The sequence below is a fragment of the Salmo salar genome, chromosome 21 (genome assembly GCF_965601325.2).
Source record: "Salmo salar chromosome 21, fSalSal1, whole genome shotgun sequence".
NCBI lineage: Eukaryota > Metazoa > Chordata > Actinopteri > Salmoniformes > Salmonidae > Salmo > Salmo salar.
In genome coordinates, this window is record NC_138311.1 from 28,497,979 (window position 1) to 28,516,807 (window position 18,829).

Genomic DNA, 18,829 nt, shown 5'->3' on the forward strand with positions numbered 1-18,829 from the left:
TAACTATAAACTTAAGAAGAAAGTTAAGCAAAGTTGCTAATCCTCAAAAAAGGTTCATGGAAAAAAAAATCTGTAATTTCTTCTGTTTCTCCTTAAGCAAAAAAGTTAAGAAGAAATTAGATTTTTGAAAATAAAGTTACTGGAAATGTTGTTAATTCCAAGATAGCTAAACCCTTGTCTTAAACTAAGGGCAGAGAGAGAATAAGCTAATGAAAGCAATTTAACATGTTTAATTCACTCACAAACTTCATCTGAAAGTTTCAGTATTGATTATTTAAACCCAATAACATGTTTTAGAACAGTAATCTCAGTAGGAAATATGCTAACATGATTGCCATTGCTAACTAGATACAGATAGCTAGCTAAAACAGTTGACTAGCAAAAAACATCTTAAAAAGATTCGTAAGAAAATATTTGAGAAATTCGTAGGAAAATCCTTAAATCATAAGATATTGTTGAGAAATTGCACTTATGAACTTCTTATTTTTTTCTTTAATAAGAAGCTTCTTGTTTTTGCGGAAGAAGTGTTTTGTGATTCTGGGCCCTAATGTAGTGATGTAATAATATGGTGATGTCATTTTGTGATCTTGTTTAGGTTTATGGGGTTCATTAAGTGTCTGTTTCATACAACATGTTGTCCTAGAAAGTACACTATATATATATACAAAAGTATGTGGACACCACTTCAACTTAATGGATTCAGCTATTTCAGCCACACCCGTTGCTGACAGGTGTATAAAATCAAGCGCACAGTCATGTAATATCCATAGACAAACATTGGCAGTAGAATGGCCTTACTGAAGAAGTCCGCGACTTTTGACGTGGCACCGTCATAGGATGCCACCGGTAGCAACACTGACTACCGAGTTTCAAACTGCCTCTGGAAGCAACATTAGCACAAGAACTCTTGAAATGGGTTTCCATGGCCGAGCAGCTGCACACAAGCCTAAGATCGCCATGAGCAATGCCCAGTGTCGGCTGGAATGGTATAAAGCTTGCCGCCATTGGACTCTGGAGCAGTGAAAACGAGTTCTCTCGAGTGATGAATCACGCTTCACCATCTGGCAGTCCGACGGATTAATCTGGGTTTGACGGATGCCAGGGGAACTCTACCTGCATGAATGCATAGTGCCAACTGTAAAGTTTGGTGGAGGAGGAATAATAGTCTGGGGCTGCTTTTCATGGTTTGGGCTAGGCCCCTTAGTTCCAGTGAAGGGAAACTTTAACACTACAGCATAAAATTACATTCTAGACGATTCTGTGCTTCAGACTTTGTGGCAACAGTTTGGGGAAGGCCCTTCACTTTTTCAGCATGACAACGCCACCATGCGCAAAGCGAGGTCCACACAGAAATGGTTTGTCGAGATCGTTGTGGAAAAACTTGACTGGCCTTTACAGAGCCCTGACCTCAACCCCATCGAACAACTTTGGGATGAATTAGAACGCTGACTGCAAGCCGGGCCTAATAGGCCAACATCAGTGCCCGACCTCACTAATGCTCTTGTGGCTGAACGGAAGCAAGTCCCCGCAGCAATGTTCCAACATCTAGTGGAAACCCCATATTAATACCCATGATTTTGGAATGAGATGTTCGATAAGCAGGTGTCCACATACTTTAAGTCATGCAGTGTATATCCGTGTGTGTGTGTGTGTGTGTGTGTGTGTGTGTGTGTGTGTAGGAGGCTGTTATTGTGGAATATTTGGTGTACAAGTGCATGTCTAAGTGAGTGAGTGTTTTGGAGGGTGTGTACTATGTAAGGAAGAGAGAGCCCACTAAAGGATTGATGTTTTTCCCTGGTCTAAGATGAGGGAGAGAGTGTTCTTGTATCAGAGCGTGCTACGCTTCACAGCACAGCAGAGGGACAACAGGCAGAAGAATCATTCAGTTTCCTCTAGCTCCCTCCATTTGCTCTCCTCTGAAAAACAAATTCCAGCAAAGCACCAATTGCCCACACATTTGACAAGAGACAGAACCAAGCCAGTCGAACACACTGTTACTGCACACACTTTTATGCGCACACACGCACACACGCACACACACACACACACACACACACACACACACACACACACACACACACACACACACACACACACACACACACACACACACACACACACACACACACACACACACACACACACACACACACACACACACACACACACACACACACACACACACACACACAGATACCTGGTCTAAATCCACAGATCTCCTCAGTGTGTGTGTAATCTGTTTTAATCTCAGTATCATCCTGGATTACAACCTATAATCCCTCCATCTTCCCCTCCAAAAGACTAGCTCAACCCTGTGTTCCACTGAACTGGAGGCATAAATAATAGATCATAGGCGTAATAGTACATAACAGCTTCAACTAATGGTGATATTGACCCAGTTGAGACAAGGTAGACTGTTATAGGTCAACATCTAGAGGAAAGGAACACACACACTCATATTTATTCATCGACAAATTAGGACCAACATGTTCGCACAGATATGCAAATATGCACACACACATCCTAAACACACAAACCATACAGTAACTCCAGTCTGATAAAGTGCTCCAGGAAAGTGCCCTGCTTCTTCACACCATGTGCCAGTCTGCCAGTCTCCAGTGTGACGTCAGAGGAACCAATTAGGCCAGTATTCCTGATTATTCCTGTCCATGTCAGAGTAGACAGCTAGGAGTCTGCAGGCTGCCAGCCTGCTGCCAGGAACAGCGACAGATACAGCTCACAGATACAGATATATCTCCATTCCACTCCAGTATGGCTGCTGAATGTTTGATGAGACCACCTCACTATGAGTACATGATCAGCTACAGTCAGGGGCTCCTATAAATATAACCTGACAGAGGGTTCAGAGGTCAATTGAAACCCAACACTACATTCTGAGAATGTGAGACTGATTGATGCTTTTTTTTACCTATCACATTTACAGAATTGTTAATTGATGTGCATTGTCCCCGTCAAATACATAAATTGTGCCACTATTAGCATCATGCTAATCTGAGTGAGAATGCTACATTCAAGTCGTTAGCATTACGCTAAACACGGATCAACCGGTGATATCCCACTGTTAAATAAATAGCCCTGGAAACCAAACAGTTTACACATTTTGCAAAAACAGCATCTCTGACTTCCAAAACCAAACTATACTAACCCAACTAAAGGAAATCAAGTCTATAATTTCCTAACGTGACTATCTGCCTGGTAAAGCAGGAGCAGAAACAGGCCATATGTAGTGTAGCAGACAGGGAAGAGTGCAGCAGAGCAGCAATGACAGAGAGGAGAATGATTCAGGTCATTACCACTGATAGCTGAGGGGAGGGAGAGAGGGGAGAGAAGGGAGGGAGAGGGGAGGAAGGGAGGGAGAGGGGAGGGAGGGAGAGGTGGAAGAGGGAGAGAGAGAGTGGAGTCAGGGTTGGAGGGTAGAGAAAAGGGTGGAAAGGGGAGAAAGAAAATGAGAGAAAGAGAGAGAGAGAGAGATAGAGAAAGAAAGAGACAGAAAAGCCAGAATTGTAAATAACTTTAAAGCAGCACCCACCAGTAACTAGCCATCTTTCTATCTCCATCGCTCCTTTTCCGTTCTACCTTCTTCACCTCACTCCGGGTAAACAACCAGTTACACTCTTTCTCCACACATTCTTATTTTTCTCTGTCTGCCCTGCCCCCCCCATCCTCCTCCTCCCTCCATGAACAGCCAGCCAGTACAAAGGACAGTATAGAATAGAGGAGGTGACACATCCTGGGCCAGAGACAATCAATAACCAACCACACAAAGGAACAACGCAAACCCACAAGCCCCTGACACAGTCCCACAATGCAGAATTCTGAGTGGAGCGGCCTCCTCAACTTACCTTCCCCTGCCCCAGCTCGTCTAAGACTGAGAACCATGACCGCTGCTGCTACCCACTGATGCTTACTCACTCACTCACACACACACACATACTGATAGACACACACTCTCAATGAAACACACACCGACTCTTGAACATACAAGCGAATGCAAGCACAAAACCACATATCCCCACTAACACACTGATTCACAAGCAAAGTCTAACACTCGCACATCGCCCCTCACACAGTGAGAATTACACATGGCAGGAATGCAGATGATGTTGGTTATGTTGTGAGGTCACTATGTCAGCTGTTACTGCTGAAGTCATAACATTCCCAAAACTTCCCCCATCCCAGCTCACTCAGCTGTCAGATCAGAGCTGGCCATGAAACAACGGAGGGAGGGAGGGAGGGAGGGAGGGAGGGAGGGAGGGAGGGAGGGAGGAGGGAGGGAGGGAGGGAGAAGGGCTGTTGAGCCAACTGATCTGTGGGTTTCATTCTAAATGACTCTAGTCTAATACCAGGACTGTGTCCAAGTTGTTCTGCGAATCAGCCAGACCTACATGCCATTCCATAGCATTACAGGCATCCAAATATACAGCTTTTCCCTGCTTAACACACTCTACACATGCAAATGTACATGAACACACACACACATACATTGGGGGGAAAAAGTATTTGATCCCCTGCTGATTTTGTACGTTTGCCCACTTTCAAAGAAATGATCAGTCTATAATTTTAATAGTAGGTTTATTTGAACAGTGAGAGACAGAATAACAACAAAAAAATCCAGAAAAAAGCATGTCAAAAATGTTATACAATTATTTGCATTTTAATGAGGGAAATAAGTATTTGACCCCCTCTCAATCAGAAAGATTTCTGGCTCCCAGGTGTCTTTTATACAGGTAACGAGCTGAGATTAGGAGCACACTCTTAAAGGGAGTGCTCCTAACCGCAGCTTGTTACCTGTAAAAAAGACACCTGTCCACAGAAGCAATCAATCAATCAGATTCCAAACTCTCCACCATGGCCAAGAACAAAGAGCTCTCCAAGGATGTCAGGGACAAGATTGTAGACCTACACAAGGCTGGAATGGGCTACAAGACCATCGCCAAGCAGCTTGGTGAGAAGGTGACAACAGTTGGTGCGATTATTCGCAAACGGAAGAAACACAAAAGAACTGTCAATATCCCTCGGCCTGGGGCTCCATGCAAGATCTCACCTCGTGGAGTTGCAATGATCATGAGAACGGTGAGGAATCAGCCCAGAACTACACGGGAGGATCTTGCCAATGATCTCAAGGAAGCTGGGACCATAGTCACCAAGAAAACAATTGGTAACACACTACACCGTGAAGGACTGAAATCCTGCAGCGCCCGCAAGGTCCCCCTGCTCAAGAATACATATACAGGCCCATCTGAAGTCTGCCAATGAACATCTGAATGACTCAGAGGACAACTGGTGAAAGTGTTGTGGTCAGATGAGACCAAAATGGAGCTCTTTGGCATCAATTCAACTCGCCGTGTTTGGAGGAGGAGGAATGCTGCCTATGACCCCAAGAACACCATCTCCACCGTCAAACATGGAGGTGGAAACATTATGCTTTGGGGATGTTTTTATGCTAAGGGGACAGGACAACTTCACCGCATCAAAGGGACGATGGACGGGGCCATGTACCGTCAAATCTTGGGTGAAAACCTCCTTCCCTCAGCCAGGGCATTGAAAATGGGTCGTGGATGGGTATTCCAGCATGACAATGACCCAAAACACACGGCCAAGGCAACAAAGGAGTGGCTCAAGAAGAAGCACATTAAGGTCCTGGAGTGGCCTAGCCAGTCTCCAGACCTTAATCCCATAGAAAATCTGTGGAGGGAGCTGAAGGTTCGAGTCAGCCTCGAAACCTTAATGACTTGGAGAGGATCTGCAAAGAGGAGTGGGACAAAATCCCTCCTGAGATGTGTGCAAACCTGGTGGCCAACTACAAGAAACGTCTGACCTCTGTGATTGCCAACAAGGGTTTTGCCACCAAGTACTGAGTCATGTTTTGCAGAGGGGTCAAATACTTATTTCCCTCATTAAAATGCAAATCATTTTATAACATTTTTGACATGCGTTTTTCTGGATTTTTGTTGTTATTCTGTCTCTCACTGTTCAAATAAACCTACTATTAAAATTATAGACTGATCATTTCTTTGTAAGTGGGAAAACGTACAAAATCAGCAGGGGATCAAGTACTTTTTCCCCCCACTGTAAACACAAACACACATTTTCCAACAGCACAAATGTGCAGCTCCTCTCTATTAGAGGCTTGACTCCACTGGCGTGTGTGTGTCTCCAGAGAGACAGAGGATCCATCTGACCACAACCATGCAGACCAGATGACACACACACACACACCAAAATCTTTCCTTTATCCCACCCCTGCTAAACTCATTGTAGTGTAAACAGACTTCTCTGGTCGCTAAGTAACCAGCTACAACCATCTCCTCTTTAGCAGGCATGGAAAGAGGACAGGGGAAGGGGGAAGTACAGAAGAAGAGAGAGATGGAGAGGGAGATCAGCGAGAGAATGACAGAGGAGAGACAGAATGACAGAGAGGGAGGCAAAGAGTGTTAAGCCAAGATAAGGAGAGGGGGGAAGAGAGCAAGCCAAAGTTGCAAAGCTTAAATAATTACCTACTCCTCTGATCCTTCTGGAAATCCAATATAAATGTTTAGTGTGAGCATAGTGCTACAACTGTATAAGTATCTGAGTGTGGAGGGTTACTCTCACTGAGCTGGGCTGCAGGGAGGAAAGAAGAGACCTGGCATCCACTACACTGAGACACACATAGTCAGCCCTCTCCTCACCGATTTAGATAGGTAGACTTTATTGTCCTCAAAGACCACCTTTCTCTTCATTTACCATCTTCTTAGTTATTCAATTGTATTAGCTAGCCAGATAGTCATTCAAAATACATCTTTCAAACGGGACCTTTCTCCTAACCACTTACTGGCTCTTCATGTGAACTTGACACACCCTCCTAACCCGTACCTATCATTGACTGGGACTATCTGCTATAACTTCAATTTAGACTGCCAGAAATGGCCCGTATATATTCATGCAGAACATTAATATTGGATGAGAGAACCCTTAGGGGTTGAGTCGGGACAGATCTGTCTGGCTCGTCACACACCTTGCACATCAACACCACCACAGGCTGGTTCTAGAACATTCCCATAATGTTCCATAACGTTCCATAATAATAGCAAGCTTTTCAGAATGTTCTTGAAACCTAAACCTAAAACAAAAGCATCAAAACCCTTGAAGCTGATAGCATATCTTTACATTATAGCATTTGATCAACACATGAAAATGGCACACCATTGGAATGCTATGTTTTTTCCTGCATAGCATAACATACACTGAGAAATGTATAGACTAAAAACTATTCCAAAATAGCCCACAGAGATGTTCAAGTGGCTGTATGATGACTTTCAGCTGTGATGTCCCTTCTGTTTTGTTTCCATCATCTCAGCCATGTTGTGTTTCCCCTAAATATATTGAGCATTTTGATTGGTTTAACCATGACCTCTAACCCCTAACCTATAACCCTGATTGGCAGTCCGTCTGGGGTCAAGGCAGGCCAGGCTAGTCATCATTTGGAGGTCAGTGACTCCATATAAAATGAAACTCTCATTGTGGTGTTGTTGCTATTGAATGCCAGCGGGTTGAATGCATCAAAGCACCAGTAAACCAGCTTAATTTTACCCCATTTTATACACTTTAAATCAGTGTAATTGCTAACAGATTCCCATGTACTGATCTGTGTGTCCCTCTATCTAATTGCGGCCTCCATTTTTATTTATTTTTTTCTGCATAGACACGCTTTTAAAATTGCACATTTAAGACCCGCCCCCCACCGCTTCTGAAAAAAGTCCTGGGGGAAACTCTGCACAGCACACACATCCTTAGTATTTCATGGTATATTTAAAACCATGACAACTGCACACACATTTGCCTGTCCTTTCATTCCCTATAGCCAGGAGCACCCACCCACTGACACACACACACACACACACACACACACACACACACACACCACACACACACACACACACACACACCACACACACACACACACACACACACACACACACACACACACACACACACACACACACACACACACACACACACCTGCAGTTCAGACTCACAGAACACTAATGCACACACTTTCTCTCTCTTCTAGTCCGGCATGTTCTCTAAGAAACTCCCAAACACTTGCTCTAACGAAAGACGGAAAGATAGAAAGACAGATAAAATAACCTCCACCATTCACCCTACATGATCTGAGAAACACAGGAACATTTACATCAAAGAAAGAAAGAAAGAAAGAAAGAAAGAAAGAAGAAAGAAAGAAAGAAAGAAAGAAAGAAAGAAAGAAAGAAAGAAAGAAAGAAAGAAAGAAAGAAAGAAAGAAAAAGAAAACCAAGAGCCCTACCGGAGGACCCCGTCCACGGGGAACAAGGGATGAAGGAAGGAGAGAAAACGTGCCTGTCCACCAAACGAACGAAACGCCCGCCTCCCACACTCTTTCACCGAATCAATTTCACACTCTCTCACCTCCCCACCACTATGATGTCATTCATTCATCCGTTTCCCCGTTGCTATGGCAAAGCCGCCGCTTGGAGAGTCGGTTCTTTACATTATTCTCCCCCATCTCTCTGTCCAACCCCCACCTCCCCTTCCAACCCATTCTGAGGGGTGCAGAAACGTCCCACCCAGAAGCCTCCCTCCCTTCATAATTTCTGTCCTGTCCTAGACAGGGGTAAGGGTACAGGTTTGGAGGGATGGGAGTGTAAGTCAGAACAGGGAAGGGGAAGTCACCTTCACTAGAGGCTCAGATAACTGTGCTTGTGTCCTAAGGATTATTACTAACATACTGAACATACTGTATATGTCTGACACAAAGAAACAAAGAAACACATGTGCCACCTGTCTCTTCCACAGCTATTACTGCCTACACACAAAACACACAAGAACACACACACCCTGCAGCGTTGTCTGATTGTAGCCCTGTGTCAGTCCAACGCAGGTACTAATGAATAGTTCATGGTAATCCCCCTCCCCCATATTTACTATACTCCCTGTGTTAATCCTCATGTTGCCCTTGGGGACCCTCCTGATTCAGCCGCACACACAAGCGCACGCACAAACACCACCCCCAGTCTGGGTTCCACCCGTTATTTAATTACGAGCCCCCGCCCCCGCCCCCGCCCCCGCCATCCCACCCACCCCAACATCTCCCCCAGACCAATCTGTGATCTTAATTATAGCCATCTACCCCCGATATACACACGACCTACACCCCCCACCCAAAGACATATCGGTCCATACGTTACTTATTCACTGACCACCCCTTCATCTACAAGTTGAGGGGTACTGGCCTGGCGAGGGGTATTGCATTAGGGAGAGAAATAAGAAATGTGTGTTCAAGATATACAGACAAAGACAGACAAACAGACAGAAGAAACAGACAGACAGAAATAGATGGGGATACAGGGAGAGTAAAGGGGATACAGGGAGAGTTTACGGGGATACAGAGAGAGTAAAGAGGATACAGGGAGAGTAAAGGGGATACAGGGAGAGTAAAGGGGATACAGGGAGAGTAAAGGGGATACAGGGAGAGTAAAGGGGATACAGGGAGAGTAAGGGGAACAGGGAGAGTTTACGGGGATACAGGGAGAGTGCAGTGTATAAAGTCAGAACATCTGCTGTCTCAGCCATTGCCTGTCACCAAAAGAGTACCCCAAAGCTTGATCCTAGGCCCCACGCTCTTCTCAATTTACATCAACAATATACGTAGCTCAGGCAGTAGGAAGCGCTCTCATATGCAGATGATACAGTACTATACTCTGCTGGAACCTCCCCGGATATGATAAACACTCTACAACAAAGCTTTCTTAGTGTCCAACAAGCTTTCTCTGCCCTTAACCTTGTTCTGAACACCTCCAAAACAAAGGTCTCTGCCCATTACCTTGTTCTGAACACCTCCAAAATAAAGGTATTGTGGATTGGTAAGAAGAATGCCCCTCTCCCCACCGGTGTGATTACTACCTCTGAGGGTATGGAGCTGGAAGTAGTCACCTCATACAAGTACTTGGGAGTATGGCTAGACAGTGCACTGTCCTTCTCTCAGCACATATCAAAGCTGCAGGCTAAAGTTACATCTAGACTTGGTTTCCTCTATCGTAATCGCTCCTCTTTCACCCCAACTGCCATTACTAACCCTGATTCAGATGACCACCCTACCCATGCTAGATTATGGAGACATAATGTATAGATCGGCAGGTAAGAGTGCTCTCGAGCGGCTAGATGTTTTTTACCATTCAGCCATCAGATTTGCCACCAATGCTCCTTAAAGGACACATTACTACACTCTATACTCCTCTGTAAACTGGTCATCTCTGGTTACCGTCACAAGACCCACTGATTGATGCTTATTTATAAAACCCTCTTAGACCCCACTCCCCCCTATCTGAGATCCCTGCTGCAGCCCTCATCCTCCACATACAACACCCATTCTGCCAGTCACATTCTGTTAAAGGTCCCCAAAGCACACACATCCCTGGGTTGCTCCTCTTTTCAGTTCGCTGCAGCTAGCGACTGGAACGAGCTCCAACAAACACTCGAAATGGACAGTTTTATCTCCATCTCTTCATTCAAAGACTCAACCATGGACACTCTTACTGACAATTGTGGTTGCTTTGCGTGATGTATTGTTGTCTCTACCTTCTTGCCCTTTGTGCTGTTGTCTGTGCCCAATAATGTTTGTACCATGTTGTGCTGCTGCCATGTTGTGTTGCTATCATGCTGTGTTGCTGCCATGCTATGTTGTCGTCTTAGGTCTCTCTTTATGTAGTGTTGTGGTGTCTCTCTTGTCGTGATGTTTGTTTTGACCTATATATTATTTATTTTTTATCCCCGCAGGAAGCCTTTTGCCTTTTGGTAGGCCGTCATTGTAAATAAGAATTTGTTCTTAACTGACTTGCCTAGTTAAATAGAGATACACAAATAAATAAAGGGGATACAGGGAGAGTAAAGAGGATACAGGGAGAGTAAAGAGGATACAGGGAGAGTAAAGGGGATACAGGGAGAGTAAAGGGGATACAGGGAGAGTAAAGGGGATACAGGGAGAGTAAAGGGGATACAGGGAGAGTAAAGAGGATACAGGGAGAGTAAAGAGGATACAGGGAGAGTAAAGGGGATACAGGGAGAGTAAAGGGGATACAGGGAGAGTAAAGGGGATACAGGGAGAGTAAAGGGGATACAGGGAGAGTAAAGGGGATACAGGGAGAGTAAAGGGGATACAGGGAGAGTAAAGAGGATACAGGGAGAGTAAAGGGGATACAGGGAGAGTAAAGGGGATACAGGGAGAGTAAAGGGGATACAGGGAGAGTAAAGGGGATACAGGGAGAGTAAAGGGGATACAGGGAGAGTAAAGGGGATACAGGGAGAGTAAAGGGGATACAGGGAGAGTAAAGGGGAGGGGGCAGGGAGGTAAGGAATAACAGATCCAGATAAATAAAGGAACAAAACAATGTTTGATTGAATCTCCTCTGTCACATCTTTCATCAGCTTTCTCTCTCTTTCTCTTACTGAATCTCTCACCATCTCCATCTCTCTTTTATTGTTTCAATCAATCCAACATCCCTTCGTCTCCCTACCTCATCATTAATCAATCGCTTCTGACTGACAGCTTATGTGTGATCAGTTATTCCTGATGCTGTCCGTGTTACAGCTTAAACTCACACATGGAGCTATAGCTGTGACATGGTGGCAAGATCTCACAAATTGGGAACTAATCGAACATTTATCTGTCTGTTTTCCAGATAGACTCAATACTATCACATACTCTACTGTTTTGAGGATATAGGGTATGGAATTCAATTAAATGCGTAAAAACCAGGATGCCTGGAAAACAACACGTACTGGAGAGAAGGGGAGATGGGGGAAGGTGGCGAGAAGGAAGACAAGAGCGGTATGGAGAGGTGGAGGGGAAGAAGGGAAGAAAGGAGAAGAGAGAGACATTAAGGTTGAGTGGGTACTTAACCTTGGGAATTTGGTCTATGAGAAGCATGACATTTCAGGACTAGAGATAGCAAAGACAGGTCAGAGTTCTGACCCTGCAAAATGGAAGAGCTTCAGACTTGTTCAACACACACGTAACTGCCAAAATAATGGAAACACTTGAGTAAATTACCCTTAAGGAAAAACCACGTGAACATGTGGTCTCATGAGATCTCATGTGATTTAATGTGAAGTTAATGTGATAACATATGACAACATGTGAAGCGACATGGGATTACATAAAACTACACGTGACAATGTGAGCACATGTGAAAACATAATCTCATGTGAAATACATTACATGACCAAAAGTATGTGGACACCTGCTCTTCGAACAGCTTATTCCAAAATCATGGGCAAAATCATAAGATGATTGTGGACTACAGGAAATAAAGGACCGAGCACGCACCCATTCTCATCGATGGGGCTGCAGTGGAGCAGGTTGAGATCTTCAAGTTCCTTGGTGTGCACATCACCAAAAAACTAACATGGTCCAAGCACACCATGACAGTCGTGAAGAGGGCACGACAAAACCTATTCCCCCTCAGGAGACTGAAAAGATTTGGAATGGGTCCTCAGATCCTCAAAAGGTTCCACAGCTGCACCATCGAGAGCATCCTGACTGGTTGCATCACTGCCTGGTGTGGCAACTGCTCGGCCTCCGACCGCAAGGCACTACAGGGGGTATTGCGTCCGGCCCAGTACATCACTGGGGCCAAGCTTCCTGCCATCCAGGACCTCGATACCAGGCGGTGTCAGAGGAAGGCCCTGAAAATTGTCAAAGACTCCAGCCACCCTAGTCATAGACTGTTCTCTCTGCTACCACACGGCAAGCGGTACCGGAGTGCCAAGTCTAGGTCCAAGAGGCTTCTAAACAGCTTCTACCACCAAGCCATAAGACTCCTGAACATCTAGTCAAATGGCTACCCAGACTATTCACATTGCCCCCCCTCCCCTCTCCACACCACTGCCACTCTCTGTTGACATCTATGCATAGTCACTTCAATTAACTCTACCTACATGTACATACTACTTCAACTAACCAGTGCATCCGCACATTGACTCTGTACTGGTACCCCCTGTATATCTTGTTATTTTTTACTGCTCCTCTTTAATTACTTGTTACTTTTATCTCTTATTCTTATCCATATTTTTTGAAACTGCACTGTCGGTTAGCAGCTCGTAAGTAAGCATTTCACTATAAGGTCTACACATGTTGTATTCGGCGCATGTGACTAACACAATTTGATTTAATTTGATTAATATGGACTTGGTTCTCCCTTTGCTGCTATTAACAGCCTCCGCTCTTCTGGGAAGGATTTCCACTAGATGTTGGAACATTGCTAAGGGGACTTGCTTCCATTCTGCCACAAGAGCATTAGTGAGGTCGGGCACTGATTTTCAGCGATTAGTATTGGCTCGCAGTCAGCGTTCCAATTCATCCCAAAGGTGTTCGATGGGGTTGAGGTCAGGGCTCTGTGCAGGCCAGTCAAGCTTTTCCACAGTGATCTCGACAAACCATTTTTGTATGGACCTCGCTTTGTGTAAGGGGGAATTGTCATGCTGAAACAAGAAAGGGCCTTCTCCAAACTGTTGCCACAAAGTTGGAAGCACAGAATTGTCTAGAATGTCATTGTATGCTGTAGCGTTAAGATTTTCCTCACTGGAACTAAGGGGCCTAGCCCGAACCATGAAAAACAGCACCAGACCATTATTCACAATCCACCAAACTTTACAGTTGGCACTATGCATTCGAGCAGGTAGCATTCCCCCGGCATCCGCCAAACCCAGATGAAGCGTGATTCATCACTACAGAGAACGCGTTTCCACTGCTACAGAGTCCAATGAAGACGAGCTTTACACCACTCCAGCCGACGCTTGGCATTGCGCATGGTAATCTTAGGCCTGTGTGTGGCTGTTTGGCCATGGAAACCCATTTCATGAATACACCTGTCAGCAACTGGTGTGGCTGAAATAGCTGAATACACTCATTTGAAGGGTGTCCACATACTTTTGTATATACAGCACCAGTCAAAAGTTTGGACACATCTACTCATTCAAGGGTCTTTATTTTTACTATTTTCTACATTGTAGAATAATAGTGAAGACATCAAAACTATGAAATAACACATGGAATCATGTAGTAACCAACAAAGTGTGAAACAAATCAAAATATATTTCATATTTGAGATTCTTCAAAGTAGCCACCCTTTGTCTTGATGACTGTTTTGCACACTCTTGATATTTTCTCAACCAACTTCATAAGGAATGCTTTTATAACAGTCTTGAAGGAGTTCCCACATATGCTGTGCACTTGTTGGCTGCTTTTGTTTCATTCTACGGTCCAACTCGTCCCAATCCATCTCAATTGGGTTGAGGTTGGGTGGTTGTGGAGCCCAGGTCATTTCATGCAGCACTCTATCCCTCTCCTTGATCAAATATACCTTACACAGCCTGGAGGTGTGTTTTGGGTCATTGTCCTGTTGAAAAACAAATGATAGTCCAACTAAGAGCAAACCAAATGGGATGGCGTATCGCTGCGGAATGCTGTGGTAGCCATGCTGGTTAGGTGTGCCTTGAATTCTAAATAAATCACAGACAGTGTCACCAGCAAAGCAGACCCACACCATCACACCTCTTCTTCCATGGTTCACGGTGGAAACTACACATGCGGAGATCATCTGTTCAACTACTCTGCGTCTCACAAAGACAGCGGTTGGAACCAAAAATCTCAAGTTTGGACTCATCAGACCAAAGGACAGATTTCCACCGGTCTAATGTCCATTTCTTGTGTTTCTTGGCCCAAGCAAGTCTCTTCATCTTATTGGTGTCCTTTAGTAGTGGTTTCTTTGCAGCAATCGACCATGAAGGACTGATTCATACAGTCTCCTCTGAACAGTTGATGTTGAGATGTGTCTGTTCCTAGAACTCTGTGAATCATTTATTTGGGCTGCAATCTGAGGTGCAGTTAACTCTAATTAATTTGTCCTCTGCAGCACAGGTAATTCTGGGTCTTCCTTTCCTGTGGCGATTCTCATGAGAGCCAGTTTCATCATAGCACTTGATGGTTTTTGTGACTGCACTTGAAACGTTCAAAGTTCTTGACATTTTCTGGACAGACTGACCTTCAACGATCGTACCCATTTTTTCAATTTTTGCCTAAAATGACATAGCCAAATCTAACTGCCTGTAGCTCAGGACCTGAAGCAAGGATATGTATATTCTTGATACCATTGGAAAGGAAACTCTTTGAAGTTTGTGGAAATGTGAAATTAATGTAGGTGAATATAATACATTAGATCTGGTAAAAGTGCAAGAGAAAGGTCACAATGTGTTATTGCAGGTTAGGTGCAATTTAGATTTATGCCATTAGACAGCAGCAGTGTATTTGCAAAGTTGTAGACTGATCCAATGAAGCATTTCATATCTGTTCAAAATGCTGTATCAAGTCTGCCCAAATGTGTCTAATTGGTTTATTGATACATTTTCAAGTTCATAACTGTGCGCTCTCCTCAAACAATAGCATGGTATTCGTTCACTGTAATAGCTACTGTAAATTGGACAGTGCAGTTAGATTAACACAAATGTAAGCTTTCTGCCCATATCAGATATGTATATGTCCTCGGAAATGTTCTTGTTACTTACAACCTCATGCTAATCACATTAGCGCACTTTAGCTTAAACCTGCTGTGGGTGGGTGGGGGGTGTCACTGATCCCGTAGAGGTTAAAGTAATGATGGTTATAGTAATGATGTTTCTCTTTGCTTATTTGAGCTGTTCTTGCCATAATATGGACTTGGTATTTTACCAAATAGGGCTATCTTCTGTATACCACCCTGCCTTGTCACAACACCACTGATTGGCTCAAACACATTAAGAAGGAAGGAAATTCCACAAATTAACTATTAACAAGGCACACCTGTTAATTGAAATGCATTCCAGGTGACTACCTCATGAAGCTGGTTGAGAGAAAGCCAAGAGTGTACAAAGCTGTTATCAAGGCAAAGGGTGGCTACTTTGAAGAATCTCAAATATAAAACATATTTTGATTTGTGTATCACTTTTTTGGTTACTACATGATTCCATATGTGTTATTTCATAGTTTGGAAGTCTTCACTATTATTCTACAATGTAGAAAATAGTTTAAAAAAAGAAACACGCTTTTAGGTGTGTCCAAACTTTTGACTGGTACTGTATAGTGTAAATGTGACAACATGGTGATGCAAAATGTCAAAATGTAATACCATGATACTACATGAATATTTTACTTTGAAAGGCATAATTTACATTAATTACATTTAAACATTTATAATCCCCTACATGTTTTGTCTAGCTCCCAGTTTGTTCCAGGCACATCCCCTGGCACATTCTAAGAACATTGGTCCCCTGGAGGTTTGTGTCTAGTTGTGGTGAAAATATGGTTAATCTACAACTAGTTACTACTATTTTTAATAGCTAAATTCAGGGATTAATGTTAAAGGACAGTTTGCTGCTGATTTCTTGGGACTCAACCTCACTTGGAATTTGATTTCTTGCTTCCTGAAGTTCCTGTTGCGCCACAAGGTCTGTGGACATAATGGAGATTGGCAAGAATACATTTTCTACACTTTGCCTAAAGTTGCAGTAAATATACTGCTCAAAAAAATAAAGGGAACACTTAAACAACACAATGTAACTCCAAGTCAATCACACTTCTGTGAAATCAAACTGTCCACTTAGCAAGCAACACTGATTGACAATAAATTTCACATGCTGTTGTGCAAATGGAATAGACAACAAGTGGAAATTATAGGCAATTAGCAAGACACCCCCAATAAAGGAGTGGTTCTGCAGGTGGTAACCACAGACCACTTCTCAGTTCCTATGCTTCCTGGCTGATGTTTTGGTCACTTTTGAATGCTGGCGGTGCTTTCACTCTAGTGGTAGCATGAGACGGAGTCTACAACCCACACAAGTGGCTCAGGTAGTGCAGCTCATCCAGGATGGCACATCAATGCGAGCTGTGGCAAGAAAGTTTGCTGTGTCTGTCAGCGTAGTGTCCAGAGCATGGAGGCGCTACCAGGAGACAGGCCAGTACATCAGGAGACGTGGAGGAGGCCGTAGGAGGGCAACAACCCAGCAGCAGGACCGCTACCTCCACCTTTGTGCAAGGAGGAGCAGGAGGAGCACTGCCAGAGCCCTGCAAAATGACCTCCAGCAGCCCACAAATGTGCATGTGTCTGCTCAAACGGTCAGAAACAGACTCCATGAGGGTGGTATGAGGGCCCGACATCCACAGGTAGGGGTTGTGCTTACAGCCCAACACCGTGCAGGACGTTTGGCATTTGCCAGAGAACACCAAGATTGGCAAATTCGCCACTGGCGCCCTGTGCTCTTCACAGATGAAAGCAGGTTCACACTGAGCACATGTGACAGACGTGACAGAGCCTGGTGACGCCGTGGAGAACGTTCTGCTGCCTGCAACATCCTCCAGCATGACCGGTTTGGCGGTGGGTCAGTCATGGTGTGGGATGGCATTTCTTTGGGGGGCCGCACAGCCCTCCATGTGCTCGCCAGAGGTAGCCTGACTGCCATTAGGCACCGAGATGAGATCCTCAGACCCCTTGTGAGACCATATGCTGGTACGGTTGGCCCTGGGTTCCTCCTAATGCAAGACAATGCTAGACCTCATGTGGCTGGAGTGTGTCAGCAGTTCCTGCAAGTGGAAGGCATTGATGCTATGGACTGGCCCGCCCGTTCCCCAGACCTGAATCCAATTGAGCACATCTGGGACATCATGTCTCGCTCCATCCACCAACGCCACGTTGCACCACAGACTGTCCAGGAGTTGGCGGACGCTTTAGTCCAGGTCTGGGAGGAGATCCCTCAGGAGACCATCCGCCACCTTATCAGGAGCATGCCCAGGCGTTGTAGGGAGGTCATACAGGCACGTGGAGGCCCACACACTACTGAGCTTCATTTTGACTTGTTTTAAGGACATTACATCAAAGTTGGATCAGCCTGTAGTGTGGTTTTCCACTTTAATTTTGAGTGTGACTCCAAATCCAGACCTCCATGGGTTGATAAAATGGATTTCCATTGATTATTTTTGTGTGATTTTGTTGTCAGCACATTCAACTATATAAAGAAAAAAGTATTTAATAAGATTATTTCATTCATTCAGATCTAGGATGTGTTATTTTAGTGTTCCCTTTATTTTTTTGAGCAGTTTATATTACAGCCTCAAGTCTTCTTGGGTGTGATGCTACAAGCTTGGTATTTGGGAAGTCTCTCCCATTCTTCTCTGAAGATAGTCTCAAGCTCTGATAGCTTGGATGGGGAGCATTGCTGCACATCTATTTTCAGGTCTCTCCAGAGATATTTGATCGGGTTCAAGTCCGGGCTCTGGCTGGGCCAATCAAGGACATTCAGAGACTTGTCCTGAAGCCACTCCTGCGTTGTCTAGGCTGTTTGCTTAGGGTTGTAGTCCTGTTGGAAGGTGAACCTTTATCCCAGTCTGAGGGCCTGAGTGCTCTGGAGCATATTGTCATCAAGGATCTCTCTGTACTTTGCTCTGTTCATCTTTTCCTCGATCCTGACTAGTCTCCCAGTCCCTGCCGCTGAAAAACATCCCCACAACATGATGCTGCCCCCACCATGCTTCCCTGTAGGCATGGTGCCAGGTTTCCTCCAGACGTGCCGCTTGGCATTCAGGTCAAAGACTTGAATCTTGGTTTCATCAGACCAGAGAATCTTGTTTCTCATGGTCTGAGAGTCTTTAGGTGCCTTTTGGCAAACTCCAAACGGGCTGTCATGTGCCTTATACTGAGGAGTGGTTTCCATCTGGCCACCATAAAGGCCTGATTGGTGGAGAGTTGCAGAGATGGGAGAACCT

General features: G+C 44.6%; 1 protein-coding gene across 2 annotated transcripts in view; it reads right to left on the reverse strand.

Moving 5' to 3' along the window:
• Positions 1-18,829, reverse strand: part of LOC106582129 (unconventional myosin-XVI) — a 225,771-nt gene that overhangs the window by 185,837 nt on the left and 21,105 nt on the right. Inside the window, exon 1 of one of the 2 annotated variants that reach the window (XM_082967085.1) lies at positions 8,327-8,471. The exons of the other annotated variant lie outside the window; for it this stretch is intronic. The gene's annotated coding sequence lies outside the window, so the exon portion shown is untranslated. Of the gene's footprint in view, positions 1-8,326; positions 8,472-18,829 lie in introns of those variants that run through there. 2 annotated transcript variants of the gene reach the window in all.